The following is a 27,927-nucleotide window of genomic DNA, read 5'->3' on the forward strand; positions in this document are numbered from 1 at the left end:
ATTGATACATGGAGGGAAGGGGAAGGAGGAATGGGAGAATATCCTTGAGTTTATTAGGAATGAGTAGTGAGAGAGAAACCCATACATCTACAGTCATTTTATTTCCAATATAAGTGCCAAGAAAACACAAGTTTCTTCAATAAATGATGGAAAAACTGACTACCTATGTGCAAAGAATGACCTTGGACCCTATCTAACTTCTTATATAAGAATCAACTCGAAAATGATGAATGATTTACATATCAGCCACGAAACTATAAAATTACTGAAAGAAAACACAAGGAAAAGCTACACAGCATTGATCTAGGCAATGATTTCTGCACATGAACCCCAAATCACAAGCAATAAAAGCAAAACTGGACAAATGCCTCAAACTAAAAAACTTCTGAAATGAAGAAATTAATAGTAAAGATACAATCCCAGGATGGGAGAAAATATTTGCAAGTTATATACCAGATAAGGGGTTCATACCCAAATTATATAAGGAAACCAAACAACCAAGTAATGAGACAATTAATGACCCTATTTAAAAATGGGGAGAGGACCAGAAGTGATATTCATCAAAAGAAGATATACAAATGGCCAACAGACATATAAAAAATGCTGTTTCACTAATCATCAGGAAAATGAAAATAAAAATCACAATGCTACATTTTTTTTATCCATTCGTCTATTGAAGGGCATCTAGGTTGGTTCCACAGTCTTGCTATTGTGAACTGTGCTGCTATGAACATCGATGTAGCAGTGTCCCTGTAGCATGCTCTTTTTAGGTCTTTAGGGAATAGACCAAGAAGGGGAATAGCTGGGTCAAATGGTGGCTCCATTGATGTGTAACTGATGTGATTCTGCAATCTGTGTATGGGGTGAAGGTGGGAGTTCATAACCCACTTGAATCAAAGTGTGGAATATGATATGTCAAGAAATTTGTAATGTTTTGAACAACCCACAATAAAAATTAAAAAAAAAAAAAAAAAAAAAAAAAAAAAAAAAATCACAATGCTATATTCCATCACACCTATTAAAACTGTTATCACACAAAAATAGATAACTATTTTAAACAAATGTAAAGGGATTTGGGATCTAATAGTAGAGAAGCTGAGAAAGTTCCGAAAGAGACATTTCTAGTTATGTGTAAATATATTTCAATCTTATTATACTACACAATTATTTCAAGTTAAAACTTTGATATTTTAAAAATTATATTAACTATGTTTAAAATATTAATACAAAAATATTATTATACATATACATACAACCAATTTTGAATCTATAGTCAGTTCCTTGTTCATATTCTCTTGACAATCCTGATTCTTCTACATGCTGTGGTGTTCTGTTGCAACCTCTAGAAATTCTCTGCCTGAGTGTTCTCTGGCTGCAAGTGCTCCTGGAAGTAACCCTCAACCAAGGACTGATGAGAGATATAAGAAACACAACTCAGCTTTCTCTCCCGCTAAGTGGAAACAACTGAGGCATGTTTCACACCATTTATCAGAGGTCCTCAGTGGGAATAAACTCCAGTTTTCCTCAGCAGTTGCTTGCTCATTAGTCTACCTTATCATGGTTTCCTGGGGTCACTTCATCACCTCCTCTAATAGCTCCTCCTGACATCATTTCTCAAATAAGTCCACATCTTAGTCTGCTTCTGAGTAAAACCAAGCCAAATGCAAGCACTTTTAACTTACTCTGAGGAAGAACAACATTAATTACAATGTTTACAGAAAGAAAGATATTAGTTGTATTCACTAGCGCTACCCATCCAAGCAATAAGACATAGTGTATTCACAATTTAGGTATTAACAGTGGTATCAATGAAGAAAAGAGTCTGCGATACTGAGATTAAATCAAACCACAGATGACATCAAGATTAGGATGCTAATAATTTTGTTTCTCATATATCATAATTAAAATGTCATGCACATATTTTAAGACAAGTTAAGTCATTGTTATGTTTTGCTTTACCCTCTCAGAAACAATAAAGTCTGCTTCCTAAGATGATTCTTATAACACCTACATGTGTCGTTTGTCATCAATCAATTTCATTAGTCAACAAATACTTATTAAGTAACTTCTGTGAACATGGCACTTAGTGTTCCCTACTAAGAGTTGAAAATGTTAAATTTGATAATACAATGTGCCATTATTCTACCACAAAAGAATTCTTGCATCTTACCAAATTACCCTACTCTCAACAGACACTCAATATATATTTGATAAAAAGGATGACTCAAACAATATAGTGCTATATTTGGGTGCTCAAAAGCACCCATTAAAGCAAGAAGAATTAAGAACAATAAGAAAACCAGCATATATTTTGTTTGGGTAGAATCTTCATGTGTTCTGATTATTGTAGTTTTGTTTGTTTACCTTCATTTTTTCAATAAATAAAAATGCATTGATTTAAAAAAAATATGTAAGGGGCTGGGAATGTAGCTCAGTTGGTAGAGTGCTTGCCTTGCATGCACAAGGCCCTGGGTTCAATCCCCAGCACCACCATCAAAAAAAAATTGCTTGCTTATTTTGGGCTAGGGATGTGGCTCAAGCAGTAGCGCGCTCGCCTGGCATGCGTGTGGCCTGGGTTCGATCCTCAGCACCACATATAAACAAAGATGTTGCGTCTGCCGAAAGCTAAAAAATAAATATTAAAAAAAATTGAAAAAAAATATGTAGCCCATATGGGCATAACTAAGAATGAAGTATCTGAAAAAAAATCGAGAAAGCAACCCCATATACAATGGCATAAAAAAAGGAGCAAACAAAGAGGTAAATGATTAACATACCAAAAACAATAAAACATTGATCAAAGAAATTAAGGATAAAACAAATGAATGGAAAAATATTCTCTGTTTATGAATTGGAAGAGTTAATATTGTTTAAATATTCATACAGATTCACTAATGCAATTCCTACCAAAATGCCAAAGGCATTCCTCACAAAAATAAAATATAATCCTAAAATTTACATAACGACAAAAGACCCAGAATACCCAAAGCTATTTTTACCAAAGAAAAAGCTGTAGGACTCACCCTACCTAACTTCCAAATATTCTACAAAGCAATAGAAATCAAAACAACTTTATAGTATATGCTGGCATAAAAACCATCTCATCAACTGAGGAGTGAGTCAGTCCAGAAGTAACTGCCGCATCTACAGTCAACTGACTTTCAACAAAGATTCCAAGAACACACATTGAGGAGAAAGTCTACTGAATAATTGACGTTAGAAAAAGTGATTACCCACATGCAAGAAGACAGACTGGGACTTAAGCTCCCACCATGCAAGAATCAGTCCAGACTGGATAAACCAATATTGGATAAAAACAACCAGCATTGGATAAAATTTAAATATAAGACCTGAGGTTGTTAAACTACTAAAAGAAAACACAGGAAACATCTACACAACATTGATCTGGACAATGATTTCTTAAACATTTAGCCAAAAGCACAAAATGCAAAAACAAAAATGAACTAACTGCATCAAGCTAAAAAGTTTCTGTACAGTGAATGAATCAATTAATAGAAAAGACACAATCAAGGGATGGATGAAAATATGTGTAAATTAGACATTAGGTAAGGGGCTCATCCTTCATATATATGAGAAGCTACTTGTTTTTGAGAAACTACTCAAAAATAAAATAAATAACATTCTTTTAAATGAGCAAAAGACTAAAATAAACATTTCTCAAGAGATGATGGCCATTAGATGCATAAAAAGATTGCTTAACATAACTAATCATCAAGGAAATGCAAATTAAAACCACAATGAAATGCCACTTCACACCTGTTAGATTAGCTAGATGAAAGATAACAAGTGTTGGTGAAGTTGTAGAGAAATGGAACTCTTGTGTACTTTTGGTGGGAATGTAAATTAGTAGAGCCATTTTGGAAAACAGTAGAAAAATTAATTTAAAAACTAAAACCAGAATTAGCACAATGCAACAATCCCACTACTGTGTATACTAGGTATACACAAAAGAATGGAAATTGGTATCTGGAGGACTTGTCTGCACTCCTGTATTCATTACAGTACATTCACAATAGCCATCATATGGAAACAACCTAAAGAAGGCCCACCAATGGAAGAATGAAAAAAAAAAAAAAACTGTGGGGTGTGTGGGTGGGTATGGGTGTTTGTGTGAGTGTGTATTTACTCAGTCTTAAAAAGTAATGAAGTTCTTTTTGTGACAAGAGGATAAAATTCGAAAGACTGGTGAAATATACCAGTCACAAAAAGACAAATATTGCATGATCTCACTTGTGTGTGCAATCTTACAAATTCAATCTTATATAACTAGAGAGTAGAATAGTGGTTACCAGAAATTGAGTGGTGAGAGGAGTGGGGGCATAGGGGAATGGCTAGTCAAAGAGCACATGCTTTTAGTTATAAATTATGGGAGTGATAAATTATGCTAATATGGTGCACTAGTTCTGGTAACTATAACAAGGTGACTGATGAATATATGGTACACTTCAAAATTACTAAAATTACAAAATTACTAAAAATTGTGAAATTACAAAATTATTAAAAAGTAGATTTTAAATGCTCTTACAATAAAGAAATAAGTATGCATTTTATGGATATATTAATTGGGCTATTGTATAATTCATATATATATTATATATTTATATATACTACATTATATATTATATATGTTTTATATATTATATATGTTTTATATATATAGGTGTGTGTGTGTATGTATGTGTGTGTATTCTATTGGATCATTCCATTACACACACACACACACACACACTCACACACACACAGAGATCACATTGTGTCCTAAAAGTTTCTATATAGTTTGTCAATCAAACTTTTAAAGTAAATACCTTTAGGCTTTTAGATGACATACATACAAAAAGTCTTTAAAGAATTGCAATGCAGTAGTATCTGCCTGTGGGTGACAAATAAATCTGACTTAGAAATCTTTACGCAAGCCTGGAGATTGTTCTGGCTCTGAGAACCTTCCTGTAGTTAGATTTGCACTGCTTTCCCTCTCTTTAAAATTTCTTTCTCCAATATGAATGATTTGACTTCTGCTGATGGGAGAGTTGAAGACACCATCCTTCCCAAAGCACCAGGAATGAAATCCTCTAAGAAAAGAGAGACTGATCTGCCTTGATTAATGTAACCATTTGAATCAATTAACAAATATCCACCAAGGGCTTACTAAGTACAACTCAGAGAAATGCTAGCATTACAGACAGGAAGAGAATGCTTCCTAAGGGAAGCTGCTTGTGGTATCATGGGCAGTTACATTCCTGAAGGTAATGTTTCATCAAGCAACTGCTGCATATTCATTCTGGGGCTTTGATGAGGAAGTGAAGATGCTTTCAAAGATACCCATTTATTACATGCTAGCTTCTCCTGGAAGGAGATTTTAGGGACTCTGCCCCATTCCAAGTTGATAAACAGGTCATCCAGAATGCATGGGTTATTCTAAAACACTAAGAGTCCAAATTTTAGTCAGAGAACCAGCTCCTGATGGTCTACTTGGGATTGTTGGTAAATTTGTAGCTTATTAGGAGCCATCCTGAGAGCTCATCCTGTTCCCAAGTGTAGTAATAAAAAAAACAGTTTAATTGTTTTTTTGTTGTTGTTGTTGTTTTTTTGCAGTGGCCCTTCCTTGTTTAATTGTTGAGCTATGAGAATTTAAAAACTATGCTGATATAAATATATATCTTGCTCCCAATATTCATTTTAATCTGAGAGAATGCAATATATAATAGGTGTAGAATATCTTTTAGAATATCTTTTTTTTGTTTTGTTTTGAGGATGCTAGGAATTGAACCCAGAGCCTAGTGCATGCTGAGCCATATCCCTGGTACTTTTTAACCTTCTTTTGAGACAGGGTCTCCCAAAGTTGCCTAGGCTGACCTCAAATTTTCAAACCTTATTCCTTAGCCTCCCAAGTTACTAGAATTACAGGTGTTGAGTTCACAGGGCCCAGATTAGGATTTTAGTATAATGATTTATTTTACAAATCAATATAAAGATTCTTAATGCACTAAGAAATACAATTCTTAATTATTACTAATATTAAAGGATTGAAAATCTTACCATATTCATTTACTAATAAAGGGAACATAATTTAAAGTATTTAACAAACTGTTTTTGGTTTTTTCATAAACCCCATGTAATGCTACCATTGATAACAATATTTATGTTTATCTTGAAAGATAATTTTTCTGTTCTTTATTTTATATTTTGTAAAAGGAAAGCAGTTAGATAAAAGTATTACCACTAAAAATACAATCCAAACAATTTTAAATATAATCAATATCTTTCCAATATATAAGATTCTGACTCCTTCTTTATTTTGAGCCTTGTTAAAAGGCACCATCATCAAGGTAATGGTAACTTTTTATTTTCCTGGTGCTAGAGACAGAACCAAGGATATTACGAATGCTAAGCATGTATTCCACCCTTGAGTTATACTCCTAGCCTCTCAATATGGACTCTGACCTATATTTCACATTAACTTCTACTGGGTTCTTTCAGGTCTATTTCCTATAAAATCCTTGTATTTTTCTATCCTCTCCATCCTCACATCTGGAATTATTTCTTCAGGATTTTCCTGCTTCCAATCTTGCCAGCTCCTGTTTACCTTCTGTGATACTACCAAAGTGGTATCTACTAATTAGAAATCTTCTGATGCCTTTTCTATGATCATTTTTTTTTTCAATTACTATCCTTTGCCTGAACAGATTTTCAAAGATCTCAGCATGGCACATGACACCCTTCACAATATGTCTGTCCATGCTCACATGCTGACCCACAGCCATTCTGTTCTGTGGCCCAGCCCTGAAAAACCCACATTGCTCTCCTTCAGACCTCTGTGTTTGCTTTTGCTTTTACTTCTATGTAAATGTCTTCTCATTTAATCTTTGTTCTTAAAAAAGTTCAGCTCAAATAACACTTCCGGAAAATTATTCTTGGCATCTCTGGGATAGTTCAACAGTCTTTCGGTTTTATTAGTTTGTATTTTTTTTTTTTTTTTGTTCCAGGCGTTTTTGCTATTTGGGGTTTGAGAATAGTTGATTTGCTCTTTGTTTCTTTTGTTTTATTTTCTTCCAATGAAGTATTCAAATTATATTGTAACTCACAATGCATAAGAATTCACAAAATGGACATTATATTTGCCTCTCAACAACTCCCAGCATTCCTTTCAATAGGAGCAACACAGAACATCACATACAATCATAGAATTAAACAAAGCAACATCCCAAGAAAAATCACTTTATTTTTTAATATTTTTATCATCCAGTTGTTTTTCTTTTAGAAATATGGCTAAATAGGAAATTAGTTTTGAAAGCATTCTTTTTGGATAGCACATTATAATTAAGAATAAGGCCATACAAATCCTGTCACACTTAAATATGAATGAGTCAATTCTTTATACCATGAATAATCTGGAATAAATTACATGTAGGAAAATTATTAGGGTGGCAATTCGGTGAATTCCATAATCTTTTTGGAAAAATTTAAAGGCAGGGTTTTTAGATTTAGATGCTGAAAAACAGGTTTTAAGATCATTTGTTTGTTTCAAGCAGAGTACAGTGCTCACATTCAATGGTTCATCATTTTCCATCTACAACAATCCAAAGTTAAATGCATTCAGACCCTTGTTGGCAACATTACAAACTCATGCTATCGTTCCCTGAATCTTCTGGATGAGCCTCAAAAAGAAACTGTATTTATAACACAGATCTTATTGATATTCTAATTTGATGACAGACTTTCTTTTTTTCACTTTCTTCTTAACAATAAATTTAACTTAAAAGACTATAAAAAGAAATCTACTAAAGTAATTAACTTTATCACATATTACTAGGTGTTATTTCCTAAAGCTATGTATATTGGAAAATATTATGATTACTTTATAGCTAATATGTAATTATGAACTTGTAGAAACCTAAGTAGCAACCCTTAAGTACTTGTCATATCTATTGAATTACCAGTGTAAGATAATAAAAGCAACTTACCAGCATTAAGCATTAACTCTATGCCCATATAGTAGATTAAATTTTTGTATGTGATTATCCTATCTACATATGTCATACCTATACTAATTATGGTACTTCAAATCTAAATCTAAAGAATTATATCATTGTATATTAAATCTGCAACTTCCAATAAGGTCTACCTGTAGAAATGGATAAATTTCTACACTGAGAAATGGATAAATAAACTTTTTTTGTCCTTTTGTCCTCCTTCAAAGAAAAAAAATATTGAATACTTATTATACCATGTCATAGAAGACAAAGAACATAACATGTAACCATCATAGTCTTGAAAAGAAAAGAAACAAATAAATATATCATTATCCATAAAATGTAAATAGATAGTAAAAACAAGCAAAGGGTAAAAACAAGTAATGGGTGGTGTGGGGAAACAAGAGATCTGATAAGGAAGGAGGAAGATGGTCTTGAATTAACAGCTAAGTGTCAGGGAAAGCTTCCCAGAAGCAGATGTGCCAGGTCACCTTTCTATCCATAAAGCATGCTTGCTTTTATTTTTTTTTCTTCTAGTATAAGAAGATAAAAATCAATTCAACTGATTTTATTATGTGTTCTCATAGCTGCAGTCTTAAAAAAAAAGGAGAGAGAGAACACATTAACAGCAATGGATATTAATACTTATAATAGGCTACCTTGATGAAGTCCTGAGAGATTTAGAGCTCTACATGGTGAGGAAGGGTTAAGAAAATAGATGCGGTAGAAGGTTTATGCCTACAAGTGAGTGTAGAAATTGGTAGTAACAGGAATTTAACAAAAAATTCACTAGACACGGAAGAGCTATAAAGAGGATGAGAAAATATAAGTATGAAATGAAAGTAATGGTAGAATTATCTGATGGTCTTCAAAATGGTTTTGGAAGTTATGCTTACACCTGGCCACAAAACACTCATTAATTCAAGTTCTCAAAATGAGCATTCTTTGTAAATTTATGATATATGTCTACTTCATTATAATACTTAGCTATGTTTTTTAGAACACTAAAATATTTTTGTTTTAACATTTGCTACTAAAGAGAAAATAGTCAAGAGATAAATTTCTTACCAACAAAATTTTGAAAGTCAGAATATCAGATAAGATATATGAATAGTAAAAATATTCAAGACTTAAACATTTAAAACTGACTTTCCAAGGAAAATTATTACAGACTATGTTTGAAATTTAAAAATTGGATTTACTATTCATTGCACTAAAGCATATCTAATTTGTCAGCTGTGATCATGTCTCATATAAAATATTTAATGCAAATATTCAAATTGCTTTATTCTTTTTTTAATTCCATTTTAAGCTTTATTCTTTTTCTTTCTCTGATGCAATATTCTATTATAAAATAGTTGGTTTTTTTCCCCTGTCCTAAATTCAGTTTCCATCACTATTTCTTACAAAAATATTTAATATATAAACTTGTAAGTTTGTACATATGGAGTTTCACCAGAAAATGATTCCCAAATGCTCGCCTTGCTTGTTCCTGCCATTCTTTCTAGTCTTTCAAGCTACTGTGTCAGCTCTCCAGGTAGTTCTAGGAGGCAACTGGGGTACAAACCCAGCTCATAGATCAGAGAGTCGCCACCCTATGTCTGCCTTCACTGATCCCAAATGTGAAATTGTGAGACCTTTAATAAAGGCATAGAACCACTATAAATAAGTCTTTGCATTTCAGGAAATAGAAAAACATCCAGTTTGTGGTCCAGGAGACAGGGATAGGTAAATTGGGGGATTCCATTTGTGCCTTGATACTCCTCAACCACACCATTCCTTCTTGAAACTGACACTGCAATTCTGAAGTCTATTTACAACTGTTGAGCCTCAGTATTTTGCTTATATTTGTGACTCACCATTTATGAAGGGGAAAAAGAAAACCCAGAAATGGTAAGTAAACTACATAATTTATTTTTCCTTTGGTCTTCCCAGAAATCATAATGTTTGCATCTCCTCTTGCTATGAAACTCTTTATGTATCCCATCTGTAAATGTTCACAATATAAATCCAATACAGAAATGAAATTCATCATTTCCTGAAAGCACTGTGTCAGTTCTCTTTAGTTCCTAAGGTTTTATCAGCACATAAGGAAAAGGAATGAGATCCACTTTTGCCCTTGGAAAAGAAACTTAAGACAGACTTTGGGGCCTTATTTAGTCAGGTAATTTCATCCATTGTCCATTTCTATTGACTCTATAGCACTTGTCTCTATGTGGCCGGAGAACAATGAGCTCATGTCACAGGGCTCTTAGAAAGGAGGACCATTTCCTTCAATCAAGAAGGCTATGGGTAGCCATATTGATTTAGGAGAATGGCTATAGCAAAGTACTTGAACCAGACAACCTAATGGGGGATGAACAGGCAGGGCGAGATGTAGATGGAGCTGTCAAGTAAAAGAAGTTTTTCCCTAGGAACACCTGTAATCTTTTTGTGCCTTTTGGTTTTCCCTGAGCAGTAGAATTGTCCTCAGACCCCTCAATGGTTGTATTATCATTTATTTGGCACCAGCTTTTCATATATACCATTTAAATGAGTTCTGAGGATGATATAAGGAATACAATAATGTAAGTGTGTAAAGCAAGCCATAAATTTTAAAATAACAATAATCAATTATTATAACCCTTTCCCATGCTTACGCCAAACCTTGTAATTATCTTCAATTATCCTCTTTAATACCCTCTCTCCTCTCACTATGAAAGTTTTTATGTATCACATCTGTATATGTTCACAAGGATATAAATACAATACAGAAATGAAATGCTTCAATTCCTGAAAGCACTGTGGCACTGCTTTCAATCCACCAGGAAACACATTGACTCAATCGAGTAAGTATATCCCTAAGCAGACAGGTATGGTGGTGCACACTTGTCCTCCCAACTACTCCGGAGGTCTAGGCGGGATATTCATAATTAGAGGTCAGCCTGGGCAATTTAGTAATCTTGTTTCAAAATAAATTATAAGAAGACATGGGAATAAAGGTCAATGATAAGGTGCTTGTCTAACATGTGCAAAGTCCTAGGTCCAATCCCTAGCTACACACACACACAAAAAAAAAAAAAAAAAAAAAAAACTGTGTGTGTGTGTGGAGGGGGGTTTTTTGGAGAGAGAGACTTTGGAGATTTATTAAGTCAGATGAATTCATCCACTGTCCATTTCCATTGACTGTAAAGCACTTGTCTCTGTGTGGCCAGAGAACAATGAGGCCATTTTGTTTGCAGATAGATAGATAGAGATATCTTCAAAACCAGATAGATAGATATCTCCAAAATCCTATCACTTTACAAGAATTCTACTAGTATGCTACTATGACCCTGGTTCAAGCCACCAATGTCTCTCACCAGGAAAGAGCAATGTTCCCTTAATGGTTTCCCCACTTCCATCTTTGCCCTGGGGTTGTTCACTCTCATTACAGCATACAGAGTGGATCTTACAACAAGAATATCAACTGAAGCTAAGCCTCTGCTAAGAACTCTGCCACAATTCTCCATTTTACTGTGAAGTGGCGGTCAAGGCTCTAATAATGCCAGCAGAGCCCTGCGTGACTAGAGTCATCCTCATCATTGAATGTCTGAATTCATCACCTGCTAACCTAGCACTCCACCATGTTGGCCTCCTTCCTCTCTTCATGCTCTCCCTGGGTACCCTTTGAATTGACTGCGCGGCTTGCCATCCCAGAATGCAAATCTTCCATCCAGTGACTTCTTCAACCTTCCAGTCTCCATTGAAATGTCAACATCTCAACAAGGCTAAAATTAACAGCTCCATATAAAGTAGAATGCATATTACTCTCAGTTTTCCCACTACTCATTTCCTTGCTTTACTTTTATTTATTGATTTTTATTTTCTTCAAAGCATTCATCACTCACAAACTATATATTTTGCCTCTTTAGTAAGTTCATTATTCTGCTCCATTCACAAAATGTAAATTCACAATGGCAGGAACCTGTTTTATTCACTGATAGATTTCAATGGATTAGAACAATTGCTGACACATACTTGGCACTCAATAAATATGTAATACATAATAAATGCATGAAAAATTAAGACAAATATTCTCTTCGTCTGAGTACATATCACATTCCAGGGCTTTGTTAAGTATTTTGCATACATCATTCTTATTTCCTCTCATAAATACTGTGAGGTAAGTATTACCCTTCTTGGCAAATACAGAAACCAATATTTTAGAGTTTGTTACTTGTTCAAGGTTACACAGCAAGTAAGTGGCAGAGCCAGGATTGAAACTCATATCCAACTCTAAAACTTGGATGTTAACTGCTGTGACATGTTGAAAGTAGCAACTTGTTTCACTACACAGTTCTGCATAATCATGAGTCTCTGTTATGTGTAGGCAAGGATTTAAACTTTCTGGATGGGGAAGCAGAAAGTAATTATCAAGAGTTATGCTGTTCCAGAGTGTAATCTTAATTTAGCAAATTTTTCACAACAAGACACTGGCTCATAATTTCTATAGAGAAAGGCAAGAAAAACACAGGGAACATGAGTGAATTTTAATTTGTTATTCTTTTAATTTATTTCATTATTTCATGTTAGTCAATTCTCCCCCAGGGATTATTCCTAAATATCTCTAACACTTGACCTCTGTTTGGGACCTCCAACTCATACAAAACCCCAACTGTTTGTAAATTCAGAATGTTTAAGTTAACTAGATGATTTCTTTTTAAATCATTCAAGCTCTTTGTTTGAAATCATGGAAAACAAACAAGCAGCTGACCCTCAGTGACTCAGGTTGCTTCCTTTTCAATTCAGCCATGATCCCAAGAATTCACTTGGTCGCTGCATAACAAAGCCTGGGAGTCTTTAAATTCCATTGCTCATGGTGCCAGTGTATGCACTCTGCCCTCTTCTTGTACACATAGCCTTGTTTCAAGCTTTAATGTGTCATCAGCGGGATGGGAATTGTGCCCATCTGTGTCATACCTGGCTCCATCTGTGTCTTAGATTCTAAACTTCCATGGGAGAAAGACCTGGTTATAATTATATATACTAACTCACTTTATACAGCCCTCACAGGCACCCCTGAAGTGAGTAGACTCTTAATATGTGCATTCTGATAAAAATATCCTCGTCTGCTCCCCGCTGAGGCACCCTCCACCCACGCCAACACTTCACTTTCTTTCTCATTTGGCTGGTGAGTCATATCAGTGCTGGCAATTTATATTAAATGCTTCAATTCTGATTTCTTCCTTTCTTTTTTACCAGTATTTTCTTAACCTGAATAGTCCTTATATATGCAATTGTTCAAGTCTTACGGTATAAACACAGAGGGATGTCTAAGCAGTCAGCTGGCTCCAAGCTTTTCAAAGCGATGAACAATAATTTTTAGGATTAAACATCCATCATGCTTTAAAAATACTCCAACAGATTGTCTTTCTAAATAGTGCCTTAAACAGCAGTTGTCCCTTCCTTTGTAAGCTCCGAGAAGCCATAACATATCCTCTGGGGTCAAGCTAAGCTCCATTTTCCCCCCAGCAGAGCCTTTAACTGAAAATAACTTTTCTTAAACGGATTCTCAAATTTCTTTTTAAATCAAGTCTATTATTAAATTAAAGAAAACAAGAGGATATTTGTTATGTGTACAAAGCATTTACTAAGTGAATTCACCAAGCTACCTGCAGTGTAGCTTATTTAAATATGAAGGACTTCTGATTCTTTCATTGCCAAAGTACCTCCTGGGTACAGGAACCCCCAAATAAGGGCTAAACTAAGCATAGCACTACCGCATAACGTTATTGGGAGAAAATACATTATAGCCTGTTCTGCAACAAGTTTTCCACCTTGCTTTCATTTACTTATAATTTTCTACGTTACTTTAAAATATTACTAGGTTAATTAAAATGGCAGGTCAATAGTAAGGCTCTGTAAGCCTTTCTGAATGCATGTTCCCATCATATTATGAGACGACTTGAAAATAAAATGTGTTTTGAGCAGTTTTGTTTATATTTTTATTCATTATTCTCATAACAGCAACAATATAGCTAGTTACTTATTCAAAGAGCTATATGGACTCATCTCCATCATCATTGAAATTGCTGAAAATTCCTTGTTTCTATCATATAAAGTATGGCAACCTCAAACCCTGTTAATCATTACTTAGTTCATGGTGCTCAATCCCTTGACCACATTAACCCTTAAAAAATAAATGCCATGTCCTTCCAAATTCACCCCATAAACTCCAAAAATCACTTTCTTCAACCACTGCTCTCTTGCGCTTCTTAGAAAATTATAATAACTCCGAGTTCTCCGAAACTTTCTGAGCTTTCTCTGATGTGTTTATAATTTCTTCTCCCAAGACTTTCACTTTATCATCCTGTCCAGGTTCTCTCTGTGGATGTGCCAAAGTTGATCTGCTTGTTAATTTTCTGTTTTTTCTCAAACCCCCATTCAAGGACCAGTTCACCAAAGACTCTTTCCATCACAGCTCAGGAAGGAAATGTACTTGCAGTTATCCAGGGGTATTGCAAACTCACTGAATATAAAGCAGCTCCCCAAATCTAAGGTATCTAAGATTTCCCCTCCCCGATGTCTGTCCAGGAATTACAAGGCAGCTGTATCAGTAAGTGCACAAGAACTTAAGTGTCCTCAGATGAAAATCACTTCCAAAGCTTAGGTGAATCCTGAGCCTGCACAGATTGTCACAGGACACTCCAGAACTAATCTCACAATTTCAGGATTCTCATTTTCTACTTGCTGAGATGAACAAAAAGAAATAAGACATAACAAATACCCTAGCTCAGTGTTGGGAGGAACACTTAATTCTCCATGCCTCACATTTTCAAGGACATTTCTCTCTCTGGAGGGAACATTCCAGCCCCATTCATTGCCCAATCATACTTCCCTTGAGAGTGAAATAATGACTTTTGTGACATACAAGATTGGGGGAAAGAACTGAACATGATCAGCTTTGCTATTTGTAGGATATTTAGTACTCTCTCTGCCCAGGAGAGACACACCAAGGCCACTACCGGCCTGTCACACCAAGGCCACTCTGAAGGAATATCGCTTCCTAACTGCATACATTGAAGTGATGAGGGGCAGATGTGTCTGCCACAGGTCCCAATACTCTATCATGAGGTAGGTATCAGAGAGTCTGACCATGGCCACACAAATACGGCACATTCGCCCATCTATCCTTGTCAGTAACAAAACTGACATTCTGATCTCTGTAAATCTCCTTTCTAGGTCTAGTTTCTATTTGGTTTAAGGTTTAGAAAGGGAATAAATAAATGGATCTTATTACAGGCCTACATATGCTCAACATCAAGAGAAAAGCAATTATGAAGGTTTTTCACCCCATACATTTTGCTCTATGAGGACTATGTGAAGTGAAAAGATTTCAGTTTAATTCTGAATTCTGTCATTACCTATCTGTATAAATGTGGGTGTAATTTAACCTCTTAACGTGTCAGTTTGCCTCAGCTTCCTCGATCATGAGGAATTAGTATTCAACTAATATTTAATGAGCACATACAGTGTGCCAACCACCATTCTAGAATCTGAATCTACAGGGTCAATTGTCAGACAAATGCCTGCCTTCACTGAGCTGTTATTCAGTAAAACTGAAATAGTCCTATGATACATGATCAGCATAAGGATGGCATGGGTTAGTGTATGAACCATGTTTACAGTTACAGTTTTCGGAGCATAGTAAGCACTCAGAACATGATGATGATGACAATGATGATGACAATGATTATCTTTGCTTCACTGAGCGAAGCAATGCCAATTCTAGAATAGTTTTTGTTGTTGTTGTTGTTTTTAATCAATACAGCCCTTTCTCTATCACAGTCTTAGAACTTCAGAATGTCCCACAATGCAAAAATGATTCTCAGGTAAACATTGTACAACTTCTCTTTTCTAAATTCATTCACAAACCCTAAACTTAGCTCTTGAGAGGATGTTGTTATATAACATGCTATGCTATATCAGGAGGAATTATTTTCTGACTTTGGAAGTACAGGACTTTCATTTTTGTTTTGCAATACTCAGGTAAAACATGCTCTGTATAGAATATCTTATTTTTAGTTGTATAGCAATAGGCAATATTGAAAAAAATGTCTTTCTCTTGTCTTCTTTAAGACAGTAATACATTGCAAAATAATTATAGCTATGAAGTCAACAAGGGTGTTACCAATCAGAATTGGCACCTCTCTAGAAACATTATAATCATGACCATCATTACATGCATTGGATAGTTAGGGATTCCCCACTCCCATATCTGTTCATTTGGTTCTAGTATAGAAATGTATAAACTCCTGTCCACTGCTACTATTTCCAATGCAACTGAACTAGATTTAATCTTGACCAAACCTCTCTGCATTGTCTTCTACCAATGAGTCCTTTCATCTATATGCCATGCCAGCTGTAGTGATTTCATATGAAACCTTGGTTACTTGTTAGAATCTGTCCATTTGCATTCCTATCTAACCCTTTGCAACCACTCCATTTATCTCAGCCACATTAATATTCTATACATGAGGAATGATGAGCTTTTTTAAAAACAGGTCATCTACAACTATGAAACAGCTCATTTCTTTTTCCATTCATTCAACCATCATAGCCACATGCCTTTTATTTACCAAATGTTGTAATCTGTGATTTTACCTTCTTTTTTAAAACAGAAAATGACAACTCAGGGCACTTAAGCATAGTGTACCTGCAGCCAAAGGCAGTATGTAGCGAATATATTAATCAAGGTATTTTCTTCTTGACCAAGTGTATAAACTCCAGACGCCAGTCTGAAATTTTCCCAGATCTGCCCAAATTACATTGTAAAATATAATGAAAACCACTCACTCCAAAGTTAAGGATCTGGTCTTAAACTAAATCCTTATGGGATCTTACAGTCTTCAACACATTCATTCCATTTATGTTCTCAAGTCTAATGAAAAACACTCCATTCAGAATTTAAAGTGATACGCTTACACTAAATCTTTCTTTTCTTTCTTTTTTTAATGTGGGGTTGGGGATCAAACCTGGGGCCTAATACATGAGAGAAAATTGTTCTACCACACTGAGCTACTCCCCAAGCCTTAACTAAATCTTCAAAGGAATTACTCTCTGAAACTTTATAGCCCACCTTCAATTGTGGGGACTCATATTCATTATTATTTTATATCACTCAAAAAAACTTATTGCCAGCACTGCTAAAGCTATAAAATATGATTGGTAAGTACCGTATTTTTATTCACTTAGTAAAATTGTTTTTGCTAAAACAACATATCTATAATTGTCTGCTTCCAATATATTAAGTAATACTGGAAATACATTTAGTGAGCTATTTTTTAGATCTCTCTAATTTTTTTCAAAAATAATTATTTTCAACAGGGAAGGACTCCTTCATATAGTGATTTTTATTTTTATGTTATAATGCTGTATGGATAGAAACCTGAAACAATTTAAAAGCAGAGAGATATCCATTCACATTCCTGAAAGAAGAAGAAGGACAGGAAAAAGAAAACCAGAATAAAAGAGGATCCCTTGCCAGGCGCTGTAATCCCAATGGCTTCTAGAGGCTGAGGCAGGAGGATCACAAGTTCAGAGTCAGCTTCAGCAACTTAGTAAGGCCCTGAGCAACTTAGACCCTGTCTAAAAATTAAAATAAAATGTAAATGGCTAGGGATGTGGCTCAGTGGTTAAGTGCCCCCATGATCCTGGTACGAAAAAAAAAAAAAAAAAAAAAGGATCCCCTTTCTGTCCTATTAGTGAGCTAGCAATGAAACTAAATATAAATGCCTTCTAGCCCTTTGGGAATGTGATTTATTCAAGAAATGGAAATAAGTAAATAGAAATAAAGTGCAATTTATAAATAGATCTAGCTTTAAAAATACTTAGATGAAACCATGATAACAGAACTGCAAAAATCTACTAAGTTAAAGATTTGGGGTTATGTCTCTAAACTTTTCATAATCTGTTGTAAGCAGGGGCCATGTGATTGCTGGTCATTATTGAGAGAAATTTAATTCTCAGCAAATTTACATACAGTAAAGCAATGGTTTGCAAAAGGACAAGAGATGATAAAGTTAAGCTAACTTGTTCAATTATTAAATATTTAATGGGTTATATTTTATGTAGGGTGCTATGTTAAGTTCTATGTGGATAAAACACTTAACTACCATGGGCAAAAAGTTAACTACCAAGGTCAAAAACTTAATTACCATGGTCAATAAATTCACAATCTACACAAGAAGCTAAGGCATGTACAACAGTAATTGTAATTCATACCTTTCCTATTTACAAAAAACAAAAGATCCTACCCCCTTGCCTAAGTAAACAACTGCTATTGTTTAGCATTATTGGGAGGTGGTAAATCCATAAGAGTTGGTACCTCATGGGAGATCTTCCAGACACTGGACTTCAGCTGGGAATGAGGGGAGGGTCATGTCTTTGAAGAGAATATTAGGACACAGGCTCAATTCTCATTCTCTCTGTTTTTTGGTTTCTTACCATGAGGTGAATGGGCTTCCTCTGCAACAAGCCCCTGCCATAATGTGCTACCTTGTCACTAGCCCAAAATCAGTGGGGTCAACTGATCATAGACAAAAACCTCCAAAAGTGTGAGTGAAAGATACATCTTTTCTAGCTTTAAGTTGATTTACCTCAGGTATTTATTTTAGTAATAGATAACTAACCAAACAACCTATGAGCCATCGTTGACTTTTCTCCTTCTTTCACTTCCTCCAGTCTGTTATATTTCTACTACCTATAAAACATCCCAAATTGTATATTTTGCAAAACAACCAAAGAAGCCATGGATAAAATAATTAGGCTGAAGCCATACCTTAATGGTAGAATGCTTGCCTAGTATGCATGAGTCCCTGTGTTCCATCCCCTGCTCCGTAAAAATAAAATTAAAAAAAAAATACATGATCAGGAGGAATAAGGAAAGAATTAATGAAGTATTTCATGAGGCCAGAAAGGAGAAAATTGGCAGGGGGAGAGTTAAGAATTAGTGGAGGTAGCTAATGGGTAAACACTATTGAGAAAGCCAGGAGATGTTTACATATGCAGAGCATATGTGAAGTCACCAAGCTGGAAAATGATTTTGGAAAAGCATGTGCAGAGAAGGGCAAGCTGAATCCCTAAGAAAGAATGAGATAACTAGGAATGAGAATTGGAACAAAAGGTGAACTGAAAGAAAAGTGGGAAGCCATCAGAGAGAACAGAGGCAGAAACATTAATAATAACTAAAAGCAAGACAAGATAATGGCCTATTTGAGAATATTTAATTAATTACAACTTATTTAACTTATTTAATTAATTACAACTTATTTAAAGAATAATTTTTCAATTAAATGCTTAAAGAAAAAAGGACTTTACTATATAGAATTCCTAATATTTAATAGTTTTGCCATTTAGCTATAAAGTTAATATTCTGAGAATGTTATAAAATATATACTAAGACACAAAACCATTAAAAACCTTAAAATAGCCTTAAAAGGCATATATTTGACATATACAAGCTTAATAAAAAGAAATTAAAGATGAATGTATCAATAATGCACTTTAAAAATTAGTCATTTTGGACTATGTAATTTTACTCAGATTAATGACAAGTTTGAATTTCAACTGACATAAAAAAAAATTCTGGATATGATTCAATTCTTCCATAACAATTTTAAAGAAAAGTGCAGTCAAGAGATGTGGTTTCAAACCCTATCACAGTAGTAATCTTGCCATATAAAAAATAAAGTGAAATTTCTCAATCTTTCGTTGAGGGTTCAGAAATGAGACAGTTTATCGGTTGAGTGTGACATCAATGTCTTCTCATTCTGTACATGACATGCTATTACCTTCATAAAATATCTGTTTCTACATAATTAAGGGGCATACAAGACCCCAGACTTGGAATTAGAGAAATCTAAACTATTTTCTGATTTATATACTTATTACTTCGTGATTCTGAGACCATTATTTAACTTGTATGAGATTCAACTTTCTCATCTGTTAAAGGACTCATACCAGCTATCTTACAGTATTTTTATAAATGTTTTCATAGTATTTTTAAACATAGATGATGTCTCTAAGTTATACTATGCCTAACATAGGTCAAACACTGAAAAAATGGTAATTTTAAAAATTACCAATGAAAGTTGTGTTAGCTATCTATTACTATGTAACAAATAATTCCAAATGTAGTGGTGTAAAGCAATATCTATTTATTAGCAAATAATTCTGTAGGTGAGAAATACCTCAGAGTCTCGATGGGTTCTCTGCTCAGGGTCTTACTAGGCTGAAATCAAGTTATTGATTGGGTGTGTTCTTTTCTGAAACCCCTGGGGAAGAAGCAGCTTCCAGGCTGCATCCTGTTAGCCAAACCCAGTTCTTTTCAGCTGTAGATGGAAGATCCCATCTTCCTTACTGGCTGTCAAATTTCATCTCCCAGAGGCTATCTGCATTCTTTACCAGGTGACCTCACCCAGCAGTGGAGAATCTCACTTATGTTCAAATATTTCTGACTTCTTTGTTTCTGATCTTTTGATCCAAATTTAAAAGAACTCATGTGATAAGAACAGACTACCTGGTTAAGACCTCCCTTTCTTCAAGACAACTGCCCTAAAACAAAAGCTTATGGTGAGACTCAGATAGACAATCCCAAGATCTATACAGGACATGTAAAACATGTGACAAGAACCTTTGAGGCAGGGGCATCTTAAAATTTTGTCTACTTCAGTAGTTTCGTTACCATTCTTAATAATTGTCTATTGTATAATAGTTTTAATTATTTTTTAAAATTACCTTTTCAAACTTTGGAAAATCATAAGTAATTGTGATTAGAAACCTATCCAAATTTTTCATGTTATTATATTGTTAATGTCTAGCTATATTTATACATAGGAGATCATTGTATTAATGGAATTTGCATTTCTAAAAAAAAAAAAGCTTGAAGAAGCTACATTTTCATTTACTTGCTTGCTCAGGTTTTCTCAGAAACACCTATTTTCCTGTTTGGTTCTGCACTTCACAGAGGTAATCTTTGAAAGTCAGCATTCCTCAACATGTGACAAGAAATACCAAGCAATTCACAGATTCTATAGAGAATTCTGTAATTGTCTTCTACTGTCAAGGATCCCACAAAAGAAAAGTTTAATCACAGGTAACCCTAGGATCAGTGCTTACATAAAGATCACCAAACTCCAAGAATTCCCTAATGAAAATTACCACCTCATATCCAATTTTTAAAGTATCTCCCATTTAACCTATTATTTACTAAGTTGTGAAAACATCTTTATATTATGGTATATTAGCAAGAATCAAGGGGCATGTGGGAAGTTGGTCACTAATAAAGACCTACCACATGCCAGGCGCTTTGATGGGAACATTACGCACGTGATTTCATTTAAACTTTGTAACCTTGCTATGAATGTTACCTATTTTATACCTACTGGTTTTTTTTAACTAAAAAAAGAAACTAATGCTTAAAGAAGGAGACTAATGTTTATTAAAACTATATTTTAAAAAAGTGTATTTGAGCCAAAATATAAACCCTGATTTAGTAGTCTCTAAAGCCTTATTTCTTTCCAAAGTACACTAGTGCCTTATAAGATTAACAAGGGTTGAATAAGAACAATGAAGCAGTCAAATCAATGCATCTAGGAAAAGGCCTCTTGCATTTAATATGCCTTCATTTTTTGACTTTCATACACTTATTCTTCCTTCATGTGCCATATTTTTAATATTACTTATAATAAGTTGATTACAGTTGATATTTATATGAGTGATTACATCATTGCCTTTATTAATTCCACAAATAATCTAAGTACCAATTTATTATGTATCAAGTAATGTTAGAATTATCTCCCTATAACACATAGTCTTCTTGTATCCTCTTCATTAGCTTTCTTGAACAAAATAATAGCAAAAGCTCTGATTCACATCCAGTAAGGAAAGATCTATCAGCAGAATAAGAGACAAAGATTCTGCTTTAACTCACAATGCCTTAGTAGATTTTCTACAAACCCTTTCTGTCCCTTCATGTAAATCCAGATCTTGGACATACATCAAAGTTAAGGCTGACTAAGAAAAGCAATGATGAAAACCTCAAAGCAGGTTAAATAGGAGGGCTATACACATCTTTTTCCTCCCAGAGGTACATAGCCAGAGTCAAATGATTATACAAATATAATGAAGAGTAACTTCCAGTCTGTCTCCCAAGGCAAGAATAGCTATAATTGTTGCCATTCACTATCTCTGTTGGATTTGGTGGTTCTGAATTCCCTATTGATGAGACTCTGGATAAAGTTTATTGAAAAAGATGCATTAGGTGGAATATTCTATATCTAACACAAAATAACTGAGTGAAAAAGACAAGTAATGTGTCTTTGGTTTTCGTTTTCTTATTTGTAAAGTGGGGAATCATCAAATTCATTACAATTTAAATCATAAGTAAAGTGACTAAATTGGACCTGGAACTCAAAAATATATTATATATAATTATTAATTTAGTGTCATTTGAATTATTTTATAATACTTAATTATATGCCTTCTGTGATACAACTGAAATATAAATGGTCCACATGCAACTAATAATTGTTGTGCACACTCTCCATATAGAAACACATTTAGGCTGATGTTACTCAGGATGTTGAAATACATGTTTGTAGTTCTGCTCTTCTTTCTATCATATTCAATCAATGGCTCTTCTAGATCTTTCATTTGGTGTTAGAATGCAGTGCTATACATCCTACAGAGAACAGAAAATATGGAACCTTTGTTCATGATCGTTGTTCATATGGTCTGATATTCAGTAACAGTAAGGCCTATGAATAAGTCCATCTCACTCTATTAAATTCAAGCTCATTCTAGTGAGTCTAATTTTATGTGCTACTGAATTTAACATTCAGCATAGCAGTTGAACCCATCTATCAATCATCGTTTCTGAAAAGGATGACTCATCGTTAGCGATGTCAGAAGTCTAAACCATTAAAATTCAGAAATAAAAATGTTAAATGCCAGAAATGAATCTGGTAACCCAAATAAGTTGCTTTCCACAGTACAGATGTGTTTATGCATTTATATTCACATATGTATCAATTGACCAACAGTGAATTCTGGGTATTATGTGCCAGGCATTGAGGACACAGCCCCAAACTAGAAAGACACAGTTTCTGCTCTTTTCCCATTAAGTTTCACTCTCCCTGGCAATTACTGTCACAGAGATTGAGATTTTTAGGTTAACACTTCAAATACTTGCAACTGGGACTATGTCTTCACAGCCCAAATGGGAAAGCTTTTATTCCAGGGAGCTGGGGAAAAGAATTTGAAGGTATATAAAATCAACTGTGTCCAAAGAAACCATAACAATTAATTCCATAAACACTATGCACACAAAAAAAAACATATCTGTAAAATTATATATCTTAAAATAAGATGAAACCTGTGTCATCAAGCAGTTCTATGATTAGCCACTATTGAAGAGGACCTACACCTGATAAATGGGTCCTTTTTGCTAAATGGGACAGTCTTTTAACTACTTGCCAAGTATTTCCATTTCTGCATCTGGGTTAATGACACGGTTGCACTTCTCTGGTCCCACTGAAGTTAAACACATCTGTGCTACTTCCTTTCAACAATGGAATTTGATCAGAAGTGAGTTTGTATCACATCTGGCAGAAGTCTTGATTAACAGTATGTATCTGGCCACACGTCTGCCCTAGTCAGCATGATCAACAATTATTTAGATGGAGGAAATTCATCTACTTGAAATGTTCAGTGAAGATGACATGAAGGAGCTTTAATCCCTACACATCCAACCAACCTCACTGAGCAATGTTGGGTCATGAGCAACATACATGAGAGAGAAATAGACCTGGATACTTGTTACTACAGCATAAGCCAGTTTACTCTGAATAATTTGCTTATTGAAACATGAAAAGGAAAGGAAAAAAGTAGGTCCTTGACCTTATCAAACTGAGAATCAGCTCCTAAGAAGAAGAGACAAAAAGAAAGCTCTTTCTGGAGGTTATTGAAAATGCTAAGCAACCTCACTGGCAAGAGACCAATATTACTACACACATTTTTTTTCCTTTTAATTTAAAAGGATACAAGCAAAGTACTATGGCTGAAAGAAGGGAGAAAGCACCACTTTAAACCAGAAACTTAAATACAGATGATTCAAATCAAGAACATTTGAGGAAATGTAGGTCCTGGGACCAAAGAATCTTTGTTCAATTTCATTTAACAAGTTCTGCAATTGATTCCTTCATACCCTGCATGAAAAAACAAAAACAAAAATCTTTGTTTAGTACTAAAGGCTATAAAATAATATTCACAGTATGTTTTGTTTGGGGAGCACAAAGTTTAGTTTTCATCTGAATTAGAATTGTCTGTCCTTTAAAAATTAAAGAACTTCCCATAAAAGTCAAGATTTCCAAAAAATATTTGAAAAATAATCGGAATATCCGGAAACTCTAGCTTCCAACACTTAGGTGTCATTAATCAGATAGAATTTAGCTCCCTTCATACAAGAAATATATCCCCAGTTCTCCAGTCTCCAAAAACTCAACTCATTTCTTTATTTGTCCTGTTTATGGGAGCACTTGAATTTGAGTCCCCTTGTTCATTCAGATTCTTTAAAGTTACAGTAAACAGAGATTATACTCTAAATTGGGGGAGAAAGAAAAAGGAAAACGATTGAAGAATCTTGAACAAAAAATTTACATAATCAAATCTAATTAAAAATTAGAAATCTTGCAACATGAAAAGAAGGATAAGGTTAGGTTTATACACTCATGTGTTTCTTTTGATCAGCACAATATATGCTGGTTAAATAATTAATTTGACTGAGGAACATGGACTAATGAGATCTCTGGCCCAATGTAGACTACTATAACAAGGGGAGCTATTACCCACTTTCAATGAATTACTATCATTGGGAATTTCACCTGCAATCACCAGATCTGTTATTTTTAGAAGAAGAAACAAATCCACATTTTTGTTGGACATGTCCTGATTTTTAAACATTTTAAGTTAATTATTTATTTTAAAACAAAGGAGGCCAATAAAGCAGATTGATACCTGTGGATTAAAGGAAAGCAGGATCAGGAGACTGAGTAGGAGTAAAGAGGATTTGAAAAATTATTATTATTATTATTTTAGCTTTTCCAGCTTGACAAATATCAATAGCATGAACCATGCAAGAGAACCACAGGATAAAAAGCAGTTTCAGTTGGCACCATTATGAGTTTACGACCTAGAAGTTGCAGTTCAGAAATTCACATATGAAAAAGGATAGCTCCCTGTTTGTCTATTCAATAAATACTACAGTTACTATCTATCTCCAAGAAATATATATGATACTGAGGATACAGTACCAGACAAGACCTTTAGAAATCTTAGATTCATAAAACAGAGTTTCAAGATTATGCCCAATATAGTACTGGCTGATTTGTTTCATACAGGGACGTGAGAATGTGAGCGCGTGTGCCCTTGTGTGTATGTGAGTGGGGGTGGCAGTCATGTTAGGCTTCTAGAACATAGCGACATCTAAGTCAGAACACGAAGAAAAGAAAATATGTTCCCAGCAGAAGCAACAGCTTGTACAAAGGCCCACAGGCTAGGGAAGCCAGATGCATTAAAAAATAAAAACTGAAACGAGGTCAGTGCATCTGGACCACCACAAGCAAAACAGATGAGTAATGAGAGATGAGGCTGGGAGCGCAAACAAGGCCAGCAGCCATCCGGGCCATTCCAAGTATTCTGGACTTGATCCTGAAAGGAGTGGGTGGTCGGAAAAGGGAGCTCATCTGGGGGATAACCAGTAAATTTATATCAAAAAAACACATATGGACTAGGGTTTGAAAAATTTGAATTAGCTACACGAGGGGTTACTACTTGAGGTTCTAGGATTGTATGGAATCATTCTGGAAAAATCATTAAAGTGGAAATCAACACAAGTTAAAAGTATAGAATTTTGAGGCCCATCCACACTTAAGAGAGCAGATAAGGAAAAACTGCAGAATGAAAACTAAAGGGAGGAGTGGGGGAGAAGAGGAAAAAAGAGTGAGTTTCAAGAGGTAGCAGATTTAGGATGCCAAACAGAGCAGGGGGGTAAAGGGAGGGAGTAGGGGGCTGGATGCTATCCACACCACACACACAGTGCAGAGCAAAGTTCAGAAATAGTGATGAATGTCATTTGGGACATTTGTTAATACCTCAATTGTACAAATCAATTTATCATTAAACCTGACTCTGCTTTAAGAGAAGCTGTTAACTGGAATTTTCATGCAATGGAAGAGTTCAGTTTTATACAAGCTCCTAATTGTTAGGTGTCAGAAAACCAAGGCAGCCTTTGTATGCTTCAAGGCTGGACACATTTCAGGACTCAGAAGCCTTATTCTGCATGCTTAGATTCAGCCACATACTGTCTTTCTCTGCAATGAAGAAAAATACTGGTTTTAGACTTCTGTTCCAAGAACCTTATTTTCTACTCTATTTGCCTTGAAACAAGCCACAGAAAGATGGAAGAAATTTGTAATGAAAGAATCATTGCAGGTCACTGGCTACAGTTCTCTCATCTTCATGTTTTAGAAACTGAGGCACAAAAATAATAATTAGTTTCTCAATGGTAACAAAGCTATAATTTTTAAAGAGTTTTTCATGTATAAACAAGTGGGTTTTTAAAAAATTCTTATTTATTGTGTTTCCATGACAATTTCCTCTGATAAAATGAAACTCCCATTTTCCTCTTAGCAAATCTTTAAAATAAAAATGCCATTAGTTTCTTTGGCAATTTAGGATACTCTATGTTTCAATAAGTTAATTTTTATCAGACATTCTAATATAAACCTTACATGGTATCATTTTGAAAACAACATTTTTATCTCCCCAAAAGGAAAATTTAAACATCCTAAAAGGAACATAAGAGAAAGTTCTACTATTATTCTGCCCCCAAGATTTCACGTGTGGTAAAATCTTATATACCATAATATTATATTGACATTTACATAATGTTGTAAATTAACTCATGATCAAACTATGTGGGCATATTTAGTTCACAATCTTAATGTCAGGTTTTTCCCCAATAACTGGTTAACTACAATATCCAACATATTTTTGTCACAGCAAATACTACCACAACATTATCACAGATTAATTTTATTTTTTAATATACAGATAGATATAGAATGTGATATAACCATTGGTTCTCATGACTAGATAGAGAACTTATCTTTAATATTACATAGTCAATCCACTGAAATTAACTGTTAATCTAGTAGTTACCATCAATTTTATAAAAGCCTATCATAATGAATAAATATGTCTATGATAATACTCAGCCAAAAATAAGGTTTATCACCACCAGACTCTAGAAATAAAAATTGTGAATTCTTCATTATCAGAATATATATATATATATATAAAGGTATATATATTTATAAAGAATATGATGCAGAGAAGATGGAAGGACCTTGAAGTGCTTAAAAGCACTTCTCTGCATCATATTCTTTATAAATAAAAGAAACATGTAGACCTGGTGACATCCCTTCTTTTTCTTCCCACCTCACCATAGAGAGGACAGCTGTAGCTAAAGTAGTAATCTTGGGATCAAGAGGCGACAAGCATAAGGACAAAGTAAACATTAAAGAGGAGGGTGGAAAAATGAAGAATCTGTGTCCCTCATGCCATCATTTAAGAACTCAGTGCTGGAAGCTACCTCCCACCAGACTTCCTGTTTATGGGAAAAAAACCTGAACCTCAACAAAGTCACTGTAGTTGGATTTTTTCCTGTTACTTTTAGCAAAAAACATTCCTGCTTGATAAAGGCCACCTTGATATTCTTCTTTTGGCTGTATTTAGTTATTTGATTCCAATGTCGGAGGGCAAAGTTTCTTTTGTTTCCAATTGGCATTATACTTGCAGTATAAAAAAACAACTCCTCAGAGCTAGTCCTCTTCATATGTCTTCAGACAGAAGT

At 34.5% G+C, this 27,927-nt stretch overlaps 1 protein-coding gene and 1 non-coding gene across 3 annotated transcripts in view; one reads left to right on the forward strand and one right to left on the reverse strand.

Moving 5' to 3' along the window:
* Gabra2 (gamma-aminobutyric acid type A receptor subunit alpha2) overlaps positions 1–27,927 on the reverse strand; it is a 134,985-nt gene that overhangs the window by 92,826 nt on the left and 14,232 nt on the right. The window lies entirely within an intron of this gene.
* On the forward strand, positions 2,421–2,493 carry Trnaa-ugc (transfer RNA alanine (anticodon UGC)). Its single transcript has one exon. It is a non-coding gene; the product is annotated as a tRNA-Ala (tRNA).

The sequence above is a fragment of the Marmota flaviventris genome, chromosome 7, assembly GCF_047511675.1.
Source record: "Marmota flaviventris isolate mMarFla1 chromosome 7, mMarFla1.hap1, whole genome shotgun sequence".
In the NCBI taxonomy this organism is placed as follows: Eukaryota; Metazoa; Chordata; class Mammalia; order Rodentia; family Sciuridae; genus Marmota; species Marmota flaviventris.